The sequence below is a fragment of the Gossypium arboreum genome, chromosome 12, assembly GCF_025698485.1.
Source record: "Gossypium arboreum isolate Shixiya-1 chromosome 12, ASM2569848v2, whole genome shotgun sequence".
In the NCBI taxonomy this organism is placed as follows: Eukaryota; Viridiplantae; Streptophyta; class Magnoliopsida; order Malvales; family Malvaceae; genus Gossypium; species Gossypium arboreum.
In genome coordinates this window covers 74742091-74762613 of record NC_069081.1, presented here as the reverse complement: position 1 = coordinate 74762613, position 20523 = coordinate 74742091, and the positions used below count along the sequence as shown (strand labels likewise).

The window sequence follows — 20523 nt, the reverse complement described above, 5'->3', positions numbered from 1 at the left end:
GTAATCACATACTCGTTTTACCTTATTTGTTAATATAAGACATTACCAGTGTTATTGCAGTTCTTTTTTTTGTGTGTGTAAATAAACTGATTAATAATAAAGTCTTGAGAATAATATGGTTATTCTTAAAAAGTCCTTAGTCAAGTATTATTGTGGGCTTAAGACTAATGTGTAGTTGATTGATGACAAAGTGTTTTCATTTACATAAGGATCTAAAAATCAATACATGGATATGTGCTAGAGAACAACATACTGGAATGACCTATATGAGGATGTTTCTTGGATTATTATGTAATAGTCACAACATTACTCATAGTGATAACTATGTATACAATCCTCAGACTTGGGATCATCATTGTCTTAACATTGTGGGTCGTATATTTTGATACAATAAAATGTCTACCATAACAGGTTGTATTATAAAGACTGATGTTGGGTATTCCACAATCTATGTAGTAGGATATGATTGGTCAAGATAGGATTTGTCCCTCGTACATAATAAGAGCAATATCTTAGGCCACTTGATGAAGTGAAACTAGAAATGCATGCTATACTCAAGAAGTTGATATGAGATATCATACTTATTTATTTATTATAGCCTACTCAGAATATCAAGAAATATGAGATTGGACTATACAAGTGTGACTATACCATGGCTTGTGTCCAATCTAGATATAAAGGATAAAATGATATAATGCATGAGAAATTTATGATTAAATGTTTGTCAAATCACGATTTCTTGCAACTTGGGTAGCAATGATGCATTGATAGATGCCATTTATTACTTGTAACATTAGAAATGTTCTAGTATTACTACCAATGTTACAAGAGCAAACAAGGTTATACCCTATGGTTGAAGCAAACAGAATCCAAATACAATTGGTATTGTGTTTAGCTGTCACATGACAGTTAAATATTGAACGCATTATATATACAAGCTTGTTGTACACAAATAGATAACATAGTTAAAATTAATATATGAATTTGGTTCATATAAAATATTAACTAAATATAGTTTACTAAAATTATTAATATAAATAATTATAATAATTTCGATCAAAGATAAAAAGACATGGAAGTTGATATTCTTTTGGAAAGAATATAATTTTTTAATATGCTTTCCATATGTTTCTCTAAAATTAAGGGGAATAATTCTGTTTTTCTAATTTTGTGATATTAAAGAAAAATAAAAAGGATGAAAATCCCTGATTGTGTGAGGGTTACCAAAAAAACAAAACAAAAACAGAGAGTGTCTAACGACCGTTTTTCTAAATTCTCTCTAAAAGGTTCAAGAGAATTTTTTTGTTCGTTCCTCAACTGTGTAATTACGTAGAGGATGAGGCGACTTTATTGCAGCTTGAAATCGACATCACGCAAGGGGATCAGATAAAAAAAAGGTATATCTTCAACCCTATTTCAACTTGATTTGTTCCTCATACATGGATCCATAGTTGATTGCCGGAATGATTTTTCCACTGAGCAATGGGGCATACCGGCGATCCAATAGTGGCATTAGAGCCACTTGTATGATACGGATTCATGATTAAATTGATTGGTTGATGTGTTTGTTTGAGATGCATGCTGTTTGATTTGATTTAATCGATTTGTTTTATGTATATATGATACATTTAATCTATTTACCATGTATGATTAATCTGTTAAACATATGTGATAACTTGTTCCTCTTAGTCGCTAATTAAATGTTAATCATTGATTTTGATGCCTATTGAGTCTAATATATTATTTGTTAAAGCGTCAACTAATCTGTCTTGGGGCAATGAGGTTTTTGTTATTCGAAGTTAATAGTGAACTTGCTGGTAACATTCGAAAAAGGAATAAAAGTTTTTCTAGTAAGAAGACTCATATATTGAAATATTAAAAATATTTTGTTTTTGATAAAAAATTGACAAATAATGATGTTTTTCCACAGAAATCTAAATGCAGTTTCTTACATTTCGCCAGGGTTTGCCGATTGTGGCTAGCAATACCATTGCTCGCTATATGGGCAAAGGGACCCCCACAGGGGGCTCCATCCCTTGACCCCCACAAGGGGCTCCGCCCATTGACCTCATGTGTAGGCGACATTAATTGTAGGGACATTTTTGTTATTAACATTAATAAGAGATTGAATAAAAATATATCATATGTTGTATGCTATGAATGATTTGCACAGTGGTTGGAAATGCATAGTTACAGCTCGATAGCCCATTTGATTTATTATTTACAAAGGTTGAAGTTTTATAAATATGATCTGCGTGTCGTGCCTTTCTATTTTGCTATTGTATTTCTCTTCTCATCCTACTCCTTCGTATTTAAAAGAAGTTTCTATAATTGTAAATTGTATGAGCTATTGAGAACTAAAGGAGAGAAGCTTGAGAATTGACTTGTACCCTTAGGATACCTTTTGGTTCTCTCACTGGCTTAGGAAAAACCACCTTAGTTTTATGGGCTATAACTATTGTATTTATTTACTATTTTATTTTATTCAAGTATGTGATACAATGGATGATGTGTTAGCATGCATATTATAGGAAATTGATAAGATCAATCAAAGGAATAATTGGACTAATGTTGACCATTAACGGTGAGATGAATTTTTAAAATACCATCAATAAAATATTAAGTTAAGATTTCCTTCCAATATTTTCCCTCATTAAAGCCACGATTGATACAACATGGGTTCTGCTAAAGCAAAATACTTGTATCTATCTTGGTAAAATGCAAAGAATAAGCAAGTGATATTCGTTGGTTATAATATTGGTTAATAACTTAACTAGGTTACTCTAATAGGATTATAAACCTAGATGTAAGACCCCTAGCCCATCTTCGTCGTCGGATTAGGGTTACAAAACTTTATTATACAATCGAAAACATTTAAACTTTAAATCATTCAATAACTTAATCAAATTATAAACCATTCACATACATGCATACTGTCCCTAAATTGAGCCCTCGAGGCCCTAAAAATAACTTGGAAGAAATTCGAGACCAATTTGAAAAAAATTGGAAAGTTTAGGAAAAAGTCAAAAAAATTAGAAATAGAGGTTACAAGGCCGTGTCACACGCCCCTGTGTTAAGCCATGTAACTCTCAGAGTTGCCTCACACACCCGTGTGCCAAGCCATGTGTTAAGTTGTGTAACTCATTGACTTGCATCCTAAAGAAATCATCAGATGACACATGGCCGTGTCGCCAGGTTATGTGTCTTGCATGATTGAGTGACTGCCCGTGTCTCAGGCGGTGTGGACCCAAACTTACCTAAAATCAAGCCATTTCCAAGACCATTTTATGCACAATCATTCAACCTATTTATACACACTTTAATGAGATTTAAACATCACCAAAACATACATCAAAATGCCATTTCAAGACCCTAATTCAACTGACCAATATGCCATTCAAAGGCACCACAATATACCAAGACATCAACCATCAAAACATGTCCATATTGTACCAAATCATACATGACCACCTATTCATTTACTTACCAAAAGCATACCACATATTGAACATTCTCAAACTAGCAAACAATACTAACAAATCATACTCATCCATTATTAAAAAGTGACCAAAAGGACTTACCTAAACAAGCATATTATAAGTCCATTACCCAAACATGAACATCAAAGCACTAACATACAAAGTTACCATTTACATATTCATCAAAAACACCATTATAAATCACCTTATACATGCCATTATAAACCATTGGCCAAAATGTTCAAAAACTACTGAAAAGATTTAAGGATAGTGTGATAGGTCTCCAACGAGCTTCCAACCAAATCGAGCTTCCGATGATCTAAAAGACAAAGGAAAGAAACGACGTAAGCAACAATGCTTAGTAAGATCGTATAAACTTAAAACGTAACTTCCCGTTTCTATAATACAATGCATAGAATTAATACAAACCATTACCAATGTCATAAGCTTTGTATAGGCCTAAACCACATCTCCAACTCAAAAGTTAGTAGGTTCATACAAACCATAAATGAAATCATTCATAATATATGTAATTTTCCATATGTATACAACACCATTTAGTTCTTCAATCCTTTTCATAAGTTCATAATACATTCCATTCAAACACCTACCTTTTATGTTCCCTTTTCTTGCTCGTTGAACCATTTAGAATTTCATCGGATACTCGATAAAGCTCACACAAAGTGTGCCTATACATATAACCATATCCTTTCCTTTACATCCTTGTTCACACGAGTTGTGAAATAGGCCTGCTCACACGAGCTGTGGTTCAGGATGTAAGCTACACGATGCTGCTCACATGAGCTGTGGAGAATTCGTAACAAATGCAGGACCTCAACCATCGGTAGGACATTTAAGACCAATACTCGAAACATTAAATCCCTAATGACATGTCATTTGTATCCTAAGAATTCCTAAGGTTTAATCGGGACTCGATATCCGTCAATTCATCATAGCATTGATATGTTTATATATCAATCCATTTACATTATAAATAACATAATAACATTCAATTTAAATAACATAAACATGATAAATGTTCATACAAGTTACCTCGACGACTAGGGGCATAGAAGTTAGGTCGAACTAATCCAAAGCTTTCGTCTTTCCTCGATTTAAGTCCGGTTGAGGTTTATCTTGATCTAAATAGATAATTATATTCAATTAAGTACTTAAATTAACCTCAAACATTCAATTCAACTCATAATTTACATTTATGTAAAATTAGCAATTTTCACTTAACATATTAACTTTTTCACAATTTTGTCTTTAAGATAATAACTTAAAATCTAACCATTTTAATCTAAATCCATGTTAATCTAATATGCAAGGGACCTTGAAACAACTGATATTAGCCATCATTTCACAATAAAACCCTTGAGTTTATACCTTTAACAAATTAATCCCTAAATGCATTTTCATCAAAAATCACTTTACAAAACTTGTTTATTTTTTATCAAAGGTTCATAATCTATCATTTAACATCACAACCTACTCAAAAACACAATAACACTCAACCTTTAAAATTTTATGAATTGACCCCTAGGCTTGCTAAATCAAGCTAAAACAATCATAAAAACGTAAAAATCACTAAAAACTAACCTAAAAAAATAGCAACATGCATGAATAAGGTTGGCCAAACTTTCAAAGCACCAAAAATGGTGTTTTTCCTTCACTAGTTCAGTGGTGGAGTGAAATGAGGAAGATGAAGTAAATTTTTTTGTTTCATTTAGTTTAATTGTAATTTGTTTAATTACCATTTTAACCTTTAAAAACTATCATAATTACATTAATACCTTGCCATGCACATCCACTATCTCAGAGAAATGGTCTAATTACCATTTAAGTCCATTAGGTTTCCTTTCCATAGTCTTTTAACCCTTTTAACTAATGAAACTCAACTGTTACACTTTTTATGATTTAGTCTTTTTTACTTAATTAGTCATGCAAATATCAAAATTTCTTAACGGAACTTTAATACGACCTTAGTAATATCCCCTAAACTCTAAATAAATAATAAAATAATAATTTACTCACCATAATTGTGTTCTTGAAACCACTATTTCTGATAACACTGAAAACGAGCTATTACAACTCTCCCCTCTAAAGGAAGTTTCATACTTGAAAATCTTACTAAAAAATAGGTTTGGGTATTGTACTTTCATAGCTTCTTCCGGTTCCTAGGTAGCTTCTTCAATTTCGTGGCGTTGCTAAAGAGCTTTAACTAAAGCTATACTTTTATTTCTCAACTCTTTAAGTTTCTGGACTAAAATTCTATTCTATTCTATTCTTCACTGTATGACATATCCGACTGAATCTTAACACCTATAGGTGAAATCACGTGTGAAGGATCTGATCGATACTGAAGTAGCATCGATACATGAAGTACATTATGAATCTTTTCTAATTTTGACGGTGAAGCCAGTCGATATTGCATTGGTCCAACTCTTCCGATGATCTCATTTCGCAGTCTAAGCTTCCCTTTTTGGTCAAAACGGATAACTTTTCTCCAGGGTGACACTTTCAGAAATAGTTTGTCCCCGACTTGAAATATCTGTTCTTTTCAAATTCGTGTAGGATTTTGACAATCAGAAGCACATTTCAAACTGTCTCGTATCACTTTAACCTTTTCTTCGGTTTCTTGAATCAAATTAACCCAAATCTCTTGAATCAAATCAACCCAAATAGCTTTTTCTTGCTCAATTCAGTCCAGTAAAATGAAGTTCGACATTTCCGACCATACAGAGCTTCGTACGGTTCCATTTTAATGCTCTCTAACTATTATTGTATGCGAATTTGACCAACAGAAAAAATTTCTCCCAATTACCTTCAAACTCTAAAACATAACATCGGAGCATGTCCTCGAGTATCTGAATTACTAACTCAGACTGACCATCGGTCTATGGATGAAACACTATACTAAAATACAGTCGAGTACCTAGACGTTCATGTAACTTACTCCAAAATCGAGAAGTAAATTGTGGATCCCTATCAAAGTAATAGATATTGGTACACTGTGTAATTTAACAATCTCAGAAACATACAATTATCTAACTTTTCAAGTGAATAGTCTGTACATACCAGAATAAAATGCGTGGATTTTTTCAAACGATCTGCAATAACCCAGACAACATCTTTCTTTCTTAAAGATAGGGGCAATCCCGATACGAAATCTATCGTAACACGTTCCCACTTCTATTCTAGAATCATTGCAGACTGTAATATACCAGAAGGTACCTAATGCTCGGCTTTAACCTGCTGATAGATCAAACATTTTGATATGAACTCTAAAATCTCTTGTTTCATACCTAGCCACCAGTACATCTGTTTCAAATCACTGTACATTTTATTGCTACCAGGATGTATCGATAGGCTACTACTTTGAGCTTCCTGTAAAATCTTCTAAATGAGGTTAGAATTCTTCGAAACACAAATCCTATTTTTGAAGTATAAATTGTCGTATAAACTAACACGAAAGTTTGAATTAGATTTTGACTCAATCTATTTCCATTTAGTGAAGCAAAAACATCGGTCTTACTTTCAATTTAGCTAAAATAGTACCATTATCAATCAACATCAATCTTGTGGTCAAAGCTCGTAAAGCAAATAGGGATTTTCTGCTTAAAGCATCAACAACAATATTAGCTTTTCCTAGGTGATAATCAATGAACAAATCATAATATTTCAAAATTTAAGCCATCTATGTTGTCTCAAGTTTAGATCTTTCTGTGACATCAAATACTTCAGGCTTTTGTGATACGTGAAGATATGAAAATTTTCTTCGTACAAATAGTGTGGCCAAATATTTAAAGCAAACACAACACCTGCAAGCTTTAAATCATGAGTCGGGTAATTCTTCTCATGCAGTTTCAACTGTCGGGATACATAAGGTACTACTTTGCCTTCTTGCATTAAAACACAGCCCAACCTATTCAAAGAGGCATTACTATAAATTACGAATTCCTTACCGGACTCTGGCTGAACCAAAACAGGAGCTTTGGTTAACAATGCTTGAACTATTCAAAACTTTGTTGACCATTCAAACTTGACATCTTTTTGAAGTAGTTTCGTTAACAGAGTAGCAATCATTGAAAGTCCTTTGACAAATCTCCTATAATATCTAGCTAAACCTAGAAAACTTTTGACTTCAGACACATTTCTTAGAGGCTTCCAGTCCATTGTAGCTGAAATTTTACTTGGATTAACTCTAATACCGTATTCGATATTACGTGTCCAAAAAATCCAACTTCTCGGAGCTAGAACTCACATTTGCTAAACTTAGTGAAAAACTACTTTTCACGTAAGGTTTGCAAAACAATTCTCAAATGCTAGGCATGCTCTGTCTCATCTCAGGAATAAATCAGAATATCATCAATGAATACAACAACAAATATGTCTAAGTACAGCATGAATATTCTATTCATTAAATTTATAAACATAACAGGTGCATTGGTAAAATCAAATGGCATAACAATAAATTTATAATGTCCGTACCTGGTTCTGAAAAAAATCTTTGACACATCTAAGTCTTTAACCTATAATTGATAATAACCAGAATGAAGGTCGATCATTGAAAACATTGTCGTACCTTTCAGCTGATCAAACAAATCATCTATACATGGCAGGGGATATTTGTTTTTAATTGTGACTTTGTTAAACTATCTTTAGTTGATACACAATCGCATAGACCCATCCTTTTTCTTTACAAACAAAACATGAGCAACCCAAGGAGAAAAAATAGGTTGAACAAAGCCTCTATTTGTCAACTCTTATAATTGTGCTTTTAACTCTTTCAACTCTGTAGGTGTCATTCTACACAGAGCTATCGATATCGGAGGTTTCTCGACACTAACTCAATAGCAAACTCAACCTCTTTAACCGACAGTAATCCTGGTAATTCTTCTGGGAATACATTTGTGAATTCACATATAGTTGGAATCAATTCTAATTTTAACTCTGAAACCTTGGTATCAAATATATAATCTAGATAAGCTTTGCAATCCTTTCTAACATATTTTTGAACCGTTATAGTTGAGATAACATTAGATGTACCATCCAGTCTATTTGATTCAATTTGGATCCTTTCATTGTTTTGAAATTTCAACATAATATGCTTTTGTCTATAGTTCACAACAGCATCATGTAGTGTTAACCAGTCCATACCCAGAATCACATCAAACTCATCAAAGGGTAGCTGTAATGCCCCGTACCCGAGTCCGCTGCCGGAATCGGACACGAGGGGCTAACGGCTTAAACCATTCACTTTAACAGTCCATTTTAAAATTTTTCCAGGCAGTCGGCTAACTGCGTCACTGTCACTTTAAAAATCATATCTTGAGTTCCAAAACTCGAAAACCAGTTTCGTAATTTTTCCCTGAAACTAGACTCATATATGCATCTACAACTTTTTTTCTAGAATTTTTGGTTGGGCCAATTAGTACAGTTTATTAGTTAAAGTCTCCACTGTTACAGGGTGCAACTACACTGATCTTCATGTATTACGACCTGGATATCTCCCTGTACAGGGATTCAATACTGATGCCGTTTATTTCTATAGAAACTAGACCCAAAGAGGAATCTATACATATATAGCATGACTCCTAATTATCTCTGGTTAATTCACAATGAATTTCCAAAGTCAGAACAGGGAATCCAGAAACCGTTCTGGCCCTGTTTCACGAAAACCTAATTATCTCGTAACATACAACTCACATGACCGTTTTGTTTCTTCCATATGAAAGTAGATTCATTAAGGTTAATTTACATAATTTATTCACTATTTAATTCCATTCATACTATTTTTAGTGATTTTTCACATCCACCTCACTGCAGCTGTCAACCTCTGTCATTAAGGTAGATTTTACCTACTTCATAATTTCCTTGATTCAACTAGCCCTTTTAACATACATGGCACAAAAGATAATCACGATTAACCATTCCAAGGGCTAATCGATTCCAAACATTACCACATCTCTTAATGAACAACATACAAAATGATCATGATACCATGCCAAGGTGCATACAAGCCATTTTCGCATGGCTAAAAGTTTACATACCAAATTTTCAACAAAACATATTAGCCTATACATGCCAAAATGCTCTCCTAGACCCACTAAGAAGAAAGTACCAAAAGTTGCTAGCCGGTGTGATGACTTTGACGACGGTCTCGAGCACACCAAAATGGATCAAGAACCTAGGTAAGCAACAAACGAGCACACCAAATGAGTACATAACTCAGTAAGTCATAAGCACTGTGACAGCCCAAAATTGACCCTAGTCGGAATGTGGTTTCGAGACCACAAAACCGAGGCGTAAAAATAATTTAAAATTTATTTTGATGCCTATAATATGTGTGTATTCATGTGTGACATTTTTGATGGTTCGATTTAATGTTATAAAGGTGAATTTCACTAGAAAGGACCTAGTAGTAAACTTTGAAAGTATGATGGGGAAATGTGTGATGACTAGTTGAAAATGCATGCAAAATTAAGGGATTTGCATGTCAAATTCCCCAAAGATGGCATAGTGGCCGGCCATGACATGGTTTATGGGCAAAGAAAACATGTTGAAACATGTTTTGTTAATGCATGATGTATTAAATGATAAAAAATTAATGATGTTGGATGAGAAATAAAAATGTGTGTGAGTGTGGCATTCCCCCATTGCCGCAAGTGAAAGAAGAACAAGAAAAAATTGTTCATCCTTGTTCTTTCCTTTTTGGCCGAAAATACTAAGGGAGGAGATAGGAGTTTTGCTTCATGCTTGGTTTGGAAGAGAACAAGAAGGAGATTTGGCTATACTTGTATCAAGATTAAGGTATGTTTGAGGTTGTGTCATGAAGTTCATGCTTGTTTTGGTTGCTAACTTGATGTGCATGTTAGCCATGGTTCAAATCCTTGTTATGCCATGAAAATGGTATTTGGCCAAGGTTGATATTGTGTTAAAGCCATTGCATGCTAAATGTGAAGCTTGTTGATGATGCATGTAATGATGGATTGACTACTCTTGAAATTTCTTTTTAGTATTCTTGAGTAGGGCATTGAAATCTTTGTTTAACCATGACCGAAGTTGAAAGGGTATGGTTGTGATGTATTCGCCATGGTGCATTCATGAGCATGATTTATGCTTGTTACTTGAATGGTAAAAAATTTGTGTTTTAGATGGTTATGAACACCTTGAGATTCGCCATGCACCTATATGTGTATATGTTTGCACATGATGTTTTGGTTATGAAGTAAGTGATAAATATGTTTGCTTAAAGAAGAAAATGTTGAAGAATGGTTGTGAAATTGCAAGTACATTCGCCTAGTACACATATGATGTGAAAATCTTGGAATTTATTGTTGATTTGGTGCAAGTATGACTAAGTATAATCGGCCATATGAGTGCTTGATGCTATATTATAAGTATTGAGCTACAATATGTAAAGCATTAGCTAGTAAAATGTGTGCCATTCATGTGTGGTGTTAAACATGTAATTGGCCTCAACATCAACATGCATAATCGGCCATGAATGAGTGCCTAAGAGGTTGAGTTGTTCGGCCATGAGTAAGCATGTTGAAGGCTTTGTGTGTTAAGTCGATTCATGAATTCCGTACTTATGTGACTTTAATGTCTAGCGAGTATATGTGGGCTAAGTGCCTTGAGTTCTTTTCGATACTCAAATGATTGAATCAAATTATTTGTTAAATTAAGCTCAAGAGCAAAGGGGGACCAAATCCGATAAAGGGAAGGAAAAAGTAGTCGAATAGCCATCGGAATCGTTCGACAACATCCGAGGTAAGTTTTCGAGTATCGAAACTTAGATTTTGATTCGATTGAATGAAGTAATAAGCAATCGAAATTCGCCTTGTATATGGCCATTGAGCCGAAATGATATTTTGTTAAGTGAATTGTGCATAAAAGTTTTGTTGTGAAAATGAAACAAAGATGTGCATGAATGTTCGAGTGATATCCGGCTAAGCCCAAGGCAATTGTGAATTGTGATATCCGGGCTAAGCCCAAGGCAATTGTGCGAGCTATGATATCCGGCTAAGCCCAAGGCAATTGTGCGAGTTGTGATATCCGGTTAAGTCCCAAGGCATTTGTGCGGTTACCATAACCGGCTATGTCCCAAGGTGTTTTGAACGAGTAGCTATATCCGGATAAACTCCGAAGGTATGTGATTCAAATTTATAAGCTGCTGGAAAATTTTCAGTTAATGCACTTGTGAAATTCCCAACAAGGTATGTTTTGTGTGTGCTTTGCACACTATGAGTAAGTGCGTTGAATATTCGCCCAATGATAAACGAGCTATCGGCCTTAACTAAGCCGTTGTTTGTGTATGAAAATAAGAGTTGGGATTGTGAAGTAAGCATGTCTTTGAGAAATTGTGCATATGAATTATTGTTTAGCTACTTGAATGCTATGCTTTGGTTGTGTGTATATTATGGCTCAAACTTACTAAGCATAAATTGCTTACTCCGCTTTCTTTGTTTCTCTCATATAGATTTTGCTCGTTAGCGATCGGATTCGGGATCATAGAAGTTGAAGTCAACCACACTATCAAAGCCCTTTTGGTACTCCTTTAGTTGAGTTCGGATATGGCATGTATAGGACCACCCTCGGTTGTTTTAAGTACTTGTGATGTATATGTGTACGGCCATGCGAAAATGGTTCGTAAAAGTGGAGTATGGAATTTGACCATATGTGGTTTGTAATTATATTTGGTTTCATGATGTGATTATGGTTTGAATGAGAGAGTTGGTCACATGATCAGCCATTGGAATGGCTAAATATGATCACATGTGGACCTAAGTATGACTAGACTATAGTTGGTCCATGGGAACTACAATATAGGTAAAGCCTACCTTAAAAACAGAGGCTGCCAGCTGCAGTGACGTGGATGTGAAAAATCACCAAAATTTGTAGGAATGGTGTTAAATAGTGAATAAATTATTTGATCGAACCTTGACGAGTCTATTTTCATATGAAAGTAACGAAACGATCATATGATCAGTATACCGAGAGATATTAAAGTTCTCGTGAGACAGGGCCGGAACGGTTTGTGGGTCCCCTGTCGCGGCTTTGAAAATTTGCCATAAATTATCCAGAATGAATTAGAAGTCATGCCTTATATGTTCAGATTCATTTTTTAGTCTAGTTTCATTGGAAACAAACGGTATCAGTATTGAAACCCTGTACAGAGAGATATTCAAGTTGTAACGCGCGAAGGTCAGTGTAGTCGACCCCTGTAACATGGGCGACTTTAACTAATAAACTGTACCAATTGGCCCGACCAAAAATTCTAGAAATAAATCCATGGATGGATATATGAGTCTAAATTCAGGTAAAATTTACGGAATCAGTTTCCGAGTTGTGAAACTCGAGATATGCTTTTTAAGGCGACAGCGATGCAGTTTTCTAGCTTGCCTGGGAATGTCAAATTGGTCGGTGCCATAAGTGGTTTTGGCTTGTTAACCCCTCGTGTCCGACACCGGCAACGGTATCGAGTTTGGGGTGTTACAATTTTATTGGTATCAGAGCTACGGTAGTCGATTCTAGGACTACCGTGATATGTTTGGGGTCTAGCTATACATGCCATTAAGTGATGAATTGATAGTGTGGTGATTTCTGACCATTTGACTTTGTGTTTGTGTATAGCAATGGATCCCGATCCCAACCGAGCAATAGCTGATGATGTGAAGAGTGTGGCGCTTGCTCCGTGCAAGGGACAGCGCCATGGACTCTCAACCTATTGCCAAGAATCCGAATGATGAGGCTAAGCAAGCCTTTTATAGTGTGATGAATGATTGGTTTAACCAATACATTCGAACTAACACTACTGTTCCACAACCTCCATTCCCGACTAATGCAACCCCAAGACCTACAATACCTCCGTGAATCGACCAAGTAAGGTCAAGTAAGCCCCACCACAGTGATTCAAAACATGGGGCCACTGAATTTAAAGCTACGGATGATGACGATGCCGAGCAAGCTGGATTTTGATGGACAACACTATCCGGTGCTCGATGAGCTATCTTGCACACCGATGAATGCTTAAAGTGTACTATCTCCTTGCTACGCGATTCCGCCTACTATTGGTGGAGTACTCTGACTTCACAGCCTAGAGAGCAAGTAACTTGGGAGTTCTTCTAACCGAGTTCCGAAAGAAGTATATCACTCATAGATTTATGGACCAAAAAACGAAAAGAATTCCTTGATCTTAAGCAAGGTTCCATGTCGGTTACCGACTACGAACAAAAATTTGCGAGGCTTAGCCAGACGCAAGACGAGTGCATTTCTTCGAAGTCGTGATGTGTAAACGCTCAAGATGGATGAACGATGATATAAAGTCGTATGTTGGCATTTTGGAAATCCGAGAGTTTGTGGCTCTTGTCGAGCGAGCGTGCAAAGCCGAGGAGCTCAAGATGGAGAAAAGAAAAGTGAAGTGGGAGCAAGGGAGTTTCAGAAGAGGTCTTCGGGAAGCCCTTCCCACATCATCAAAGAAATTTAGAGATGGCTTAGGCCGGTCTAGAGACATTTCGGCTTTTCTAGACGAGACCGCGATCGACCCCCTATGGGCACGCTGAGTTACTTCGATCGCCGTGTTGGCAATGATCGTCGAGACGAACGAGTGCCAATATTGTGGCAAATGGCATTCGGGAGTTGTAGATTCCGTGACCGCCTCATTACAAGTGCGGATCACCGATCATTTCATTAAGGATTGCCCGAGCTTATCTGGACAAAACGTAAATCAAAGTGGGAACCCGGTGCTACCACAACTCGAGGTAGGTCGTCTAGAAACACGGGCAATGCTAGTGGCGGTTAGAGAGGATCTAGAGATGCCACCATCGATCCGAGGCTCGTGCTCTGCTAGGACTTATGCCATACGCCAAGACGCGAGGATGCCGCCTCACCGGATGTTATTACCGGTATCCTCACTCTTTTCGATACTAATGTGATTGCTTTGATTGACCCCGGTTCTACTCATTCTTATATATGCGAAACCTTAGCATCCAAGAAGACTTTGCCCATTGAGTCTCATCGAGTTTGTAATACGGTGTCAAACCCTTGGGTCATTACGTGCTCGTCAACAAAGTGTGTAAGAAAAGTCCCTAGTATTTTGAGGTTCTTGTTTTCCCATGGACTTGATGCTTTTGCCATTCGACTAATTCGACGTTATTCTTGGTTTGGATTGGTTGACCATGCACGATGCGGTTGTAAATTGCAAAAGCAAGACTATTGATCTGAGGTGCACGAATAACGAGTTAATTCGGGTTGAGTCTACGGACTTAAAGGGATTGCCAGCTGTAATATTAGCAATGTTGGCTCAGAAATACGTAAGAAAGGGGTGTGAAGCATACCTTGCGTATGTTCTAGATGACATGGAGTTAGAAAAGAAACCCGAATCTATGCCAGTGGTTTGTGAATACCCGGATGTTTTCCCTGAAGAATTGCCGGGTTTACCACCTGTTCGGGAAATAGAGTTTGGCATCGAATTGGTACCTGGTACCATTCCAATTTCGATAGCTCCGTATCGTATGGCACCAGCAGAATTAAAGGAGTTGAAAGCTCAGTTGCAAGAATTGGTGGATAGAGGTATTGCTCACCGAGTTTTTCACCTTGGGGTGCGCCAAAGGTTGTTTGTGAAAAGAAGGATGGAACCATGAGGTCGTGCATCGACTATCGTCGACTTAATAAAGCGACGATAAAGAACAAATACCGCTATCACAGATCGATGACTTGTTCGATCAACTCAAGGGAGCCTCGGTGTTCTCGAAAATAGATTTGAGATCGGGCTATTATCAATTGCGAATTCGAGATTCGATGTACCCAAGACCGCCTTCGAATCGAGATATGGTCACTACGAGTTCCTAGTGATGCCATTCGGCTTACTAATGCCCTGCGGTATTTATGGATTTAATGAATCGGATCTTCGGACCATACTTGGATCGGTTTATAGTCGTGTTCATTGATGACATCTTAGTCTATTCAAGAAATGAGACCGAACATGCTGAACACCTGAGGTTAGTGCTGCAAATTCTACAGATAAGCAATTATATGCTAAGTTCAAGAAGTGTGAGTTCGGTTAAGAGAGGTTAGCTTCTTGGGGCATGTGATATCTACATCGGGTATTCGAGTCGACAGAACAAAATTTCAGCCATACTTAATTGGAAGCCTCCGAGAAATATTACTGAGGTTCGAGCTTTTTGGGGCTTGCCGGTTATTACCGACGATTTGTATAAGGTTTCTCAACGATAGCCACGCCGATGACGGTTACTCCAAAAGGATGTTAAGTTCGAATGGACGGAGAAATGTCGAAAAGTTTCGATCAATCAAGACTTATTTGACTAAAGCCCCAATTCTAGTGCAACCCAAATCGCAAAGAGTTTGTCATCTATAGTGACGCCTCCTACTTGGGTTAGGTTGCGATTGATACAAGAAGGTCGAGTTGTGACCTATGCGTCGAGGCAATTAAAGCCACATGAGAAAAATTATCCGACCTATGGTCTCGAATTGGTCGCCATCGATTCGCCTTTAAAGATATGGCGACATTACTTATTTGGTGAGAAGTGCCATGTGTATTCGGATCATAAAAGTCTCAAATATTTGATGACTCAAAGAGACTTAAATCATGACAAAGACGTTGGCTCGAGCTGTTAAAGGATTATGAGTGGTCATTGACTATCACCGGAGAGGCGAATGTGGTTGAGGATGCCTTAAGTCGAAATCATTATTCGCTTTACGAGCGATGAATGTGCACTTGTCCGTTCGATCCGACAATGTGTCAGTAGCTGAATTGAAAGCCAAACCATTATTGATACATCAAATTCGTGAAGCTCAGAAAGTCGACAACGAGTTGGCTGCAAAACGGGCTGAGTGTGTTCCGAACAACGACTCGGAGTTTCAAATCGATGATGACGATTGTTTGAGGTTCAGGAGTCGTCTGTGTGTTCCAAAGAATTCGGAACTTATTTTGATAATACTGAACGAAGCCCATTGTAGCCGAATGGCGAACCACCCGGGGAGTACGAAGATGTACAATGATTTGAAACGTCGGTTTTGGTGGCATGGTATGAAACGAGACATCTCCGACTTTGTTTCGAGATGTTTAATATGTCAACAAGTGAAAGCGAAACATCAAGTGCCTTCAGGATTACTTCAGCCGATCACGATACCCGAGTGGAAGTGGGATACAAAGTCTATTGTGACTACCATTGTCAGCAAGTAAGAAGGATGCGATTTGGGTCGTTGTAGATAGATTGACTAAGTCGGCTCACTTTGTCCCCGTACGTACGGGTTTTTCAATGGACAAACTAGCCGAATCAGACGCTTTCTCGATTGTGAGATTACACGGGGTGCCTACTTCCATCGTGTCGGATAGAGATCCGAGATTTACCTCGCGATTTTGGAAGAAGTTGCAAGAAGCTTTGGGTACCAAGTTGCATTTCAGCACCGCCTTTCACCCCCAAACCGATGGTCAATCCGAGCGGATAATTCAGATACTTGAGGATATGTTAAGATGTTGCATCCTTGAGTTCGAGTGGTTTATGGGAATGTGTTTGCCTTTGATTGAATTCGCCACAACAATAGTTTTCAATCAAGTATTAAGATGGCACCTATGAGGCTTTGTACGGTCGTAAATGCCGTACACCATTGTTTTGGACCGAGCTCGGTGAAAGCAAAATTTTCGGGTAGATTTGATTAGAGATGCTGAATGAAAGTGAAAGTAATCCGTGAAAGTCGAAGATAGCCTCCGATCGTCGAAGTCGTGACGCGGTCCAAGCGTAAAGACATCGAGCATCGGGGAGATAAAGTGTTTCTCAAGGTTTTGCCTTGGAAAAAGATACTCGATTCGGCCGTAAGGGCAAGTTGAGCCCGAGGTTCATTGGGCCATATGAGATATCCGAGCGAGTCGGTTCGGCTTATGCCTCGCTTTGATATTGCCCCCGAACTCGAAAAGATTTACGATGTCTTTCATGTTTCGATGCTTCGACGCTATAGATCTGATCCATCGCACGTGGTTAGTCCATCGGAGGTTGAAATTCAAGCCAATATGAGTTATGAGAAAGAACCGTTCGATCCTATCACGTGAAGTGAAAGAGTTATAAACAAGCGGGTTCCGCTAGTGAAAGTGTTATGGCTCAAACACGGGATAGAAGAAGCTACTTGGGAAACCGAGAACTCTATGAAAGAGCGATACCCAACCCTATTTACCAGTAAGATTTTCGGGGACGAAAATTTCTTAAGTGGGGGAGAGTTGTGACATCCCAAAATTGACCCTAGTCGGAATGTGGTTTCGAGACCACAAAACCGAGGCGTAAAAATAATTTAAAATTTATTTTGATGCCTATAATATGTGTGTATTCATGTGTGACATTTTTGATGGTTCGATTTAGTGTTATAAAGGTGAATTTCACTAGAAAGGACCTAGTAGTAAACTTTGAAAGTATGATGGGGAAATGTGTGATGACTAGTTGAAAATGCATGCAAAATTAAGGGATTTCCATGTCAAATTCCCCAAAGATGGCATAGTGGCCGGCCATGACATGGTTTATGGGCAAAGAAAACATGTTGAAACATGTTTTGTTAATGCATGATGTATTAAATGATAAAAAATTAATGATGTTGGATGAGAAATAAAAAATGTGTGTGAGTGTGGCATTTCCCCCATTGCCGTGCAAGTGAAAGAAGAACAAGAAAAAATTGTTCATCCTTGTTCTTTCCTTTTGGCCGAAAATACTAAGGGAGGAGATAGGAGTTTTGCTTCATGCTTGGTTTGGAAGAGAACAAGAAGGAGATTTGGCTATACTTGTATCAAGATTAAGGTATGTTTGAGGTTGTGTCATGAAGTTCATGCTTGTTTTGGTTGCTAACTTGATGTGCATGTTAGCCATGGTTCAAATCCTTGTTATGCCATGAAAATGGTATTTGGCCAAGGTTGATATTGTGTTAAAGCCATTGCATGCTAAATGTGAAGCTTGTTGATGATGCATGTAATGATGGATTGACTACTCTTGAAATTTCTTTTAGTATTCTTGAGTAGGGCATTGAAATCTTTGTTTAACCATGACCGAAGTTGAAAGGGTATGGTTGTGATGTATTCGCCATGGTGCATTCATGAGCATGATTTATGCTTGTTACTTGAATGGTAAAAAATTTGTGTTTTAGATGGTTATGAACACCTTGAGATTCGCCATGCACCTATATGTGTATATGTTTGCACATGATGTTTTGGTTATGAAGTAAGTGATAAATATGTTTGCTTAAAGAAGAAAATGTTGAAGAATGGTTGTGAAATTGCAAGTACATTCGCCTAGTACACATATGATGTGAAAATCTTGGAATTTATTGTTGATTTGGTGCAAGTATGACTAAGTATAATCGGCCATATGAGTGCTTGATGCTATATTATAAGTATTGAGCTACAATATGTAAAGCATTAGCTAGTAAAATGTGTGCCATTCATGTGTGGTGTTAAACATGTAATTGGCCTCAACATCAACATGCATAATCGGCCATGAATGAGTGCCTAAGAGGTTGAGTTGTTCGCCATGAGTAAGCATGTTGAAGGCTTTGTGTGTTAAGTCGATTCATGAATTCGTACTTATGTGACTTTAATGTCTAGCGAGTATATGTGGGCTAAGTGCCTTGAGTTCTTTTCGATACTCAAATGATTGAATCAAATTATTTGTTAAATTAAGCTCAAGAGCAAAGGGGACCAAATCCGATAAAGGGAAGGAAAAAGTAGTCGAATAGCCATCGGAATCGCTCGACAACATCCGAGGTAAGTTTTCGAGTATCGAAACTTAGATTTTGATTCGATTGAATGAAGTAATAAGCAATCGAAATTCGCCTTTGTATATGGCCATTGAGCCGAAATGATATTTTTGTTAAGTGAATTGTGCATAAAAGTTTTGTTGTGAAAATGAAACAAAGATGTGCATGAATGTTCGAGTGATATCCGGCTAAGCCCAAGGCAATTGTGCGACCAGATATCCGGCTAAGCCCAAGGCAATTGTGCGAAGCTATGATATCGGGCTAAGCCCAAGGCAATTGTGCGAGTTGTGATATCCGGTTAAGTCCCAAGGCATTTGTGCGGTTACCATAACCGGCTATGTCCGGAAGGTGTTTTGAACGAGTAGCTATATTCGGATAAACTCCAAGGTATGTGATTCGAAATTTATAAGCTGCTGGAAAATTTTCAGTTAATGCACTTGTGAAATTCCCAACAAGGTATGTTTTGTGTGCTTTGCACACTATGAGTAAGTGCGTTGAATATTCGCCCAATGATAAACGAGCTATCGGCCTTAACTAAGCCCTTGTTTGTGTATGAAAATAAGAGTTGGGATTGTGAAGTAATCATGTCTTTGAGAAATTGTGCATATGAATTATTGTTTAGCTACTTGAATGCTATGCTTTGGTTGTGTGTATATTATGGCTCAAACTTACTAAGCATAAATTGCTTACTCCGCTTTCTTTGCTTCTCATTATAGATTTTGCTCGTTCATGATCGGATTCGGGATCATAGAAGTTGAAGTCAACCACACTATCAAAGCCCTTTTGGTACTCCTTTAGTTGAGTTCGGATATGGCATGTATAGGACCACCCTCGGTTGTTTTAAGTACTAGTGATGTATATGTATACGGCCATGCGAAAATGGTTCGTAAAAGTGGAGTATGGAATTTGACCATATGTGGTTTGTAATTATATTTGGTTTCATGATGTGATTATGGTTTGGAATGAGAGAGTTGGTCACATGATCAGCCATTGGAATGGCTAAATATGATCACATGTGGACCTAAGTATGACTAGACTATAGTTGGTCCATGGGAACTACAATATAGGTAAAGCCTACCTTAAAAACAGAGGCTGCCAGCTGCAGTGACGTGGATGTGAAAAATAACCAAAATTTGTAGGAATGGTGTTAAATAGTAAATAAATTATGTGATCGAACCTTGACGAGTCTATTTTCATATGAAAGTAACGAAACGATCATATGATCAGTATACAGAGAGATATTAAAGTTCTCGTGAGACTGGGCCGGAACGGTTTGTGGGTC

The 20523-nt window shown here is 37.2% G+C and overlaps 1 long non-coding RNA gene across 1 annotated transcript; it reads left to right on the top strand.

The window, feature by feature from the left end:
* Nucleotides 1-1216: 1216 nt before the first annotated feature.
* On the top strand, nt 1217-2245 carry LOC128285158 (uncharacterized). Its single transcript, XR_008275582.1, has 2 exons — nt 1217-1397; nt 1963-2245. It is a non-coding gene; the product is annotated as an uncharacterized LOC128285158 (long non-coding RNA).
* Nucleotides 2246-20523: the final 18278 nt, after the last annotated feature.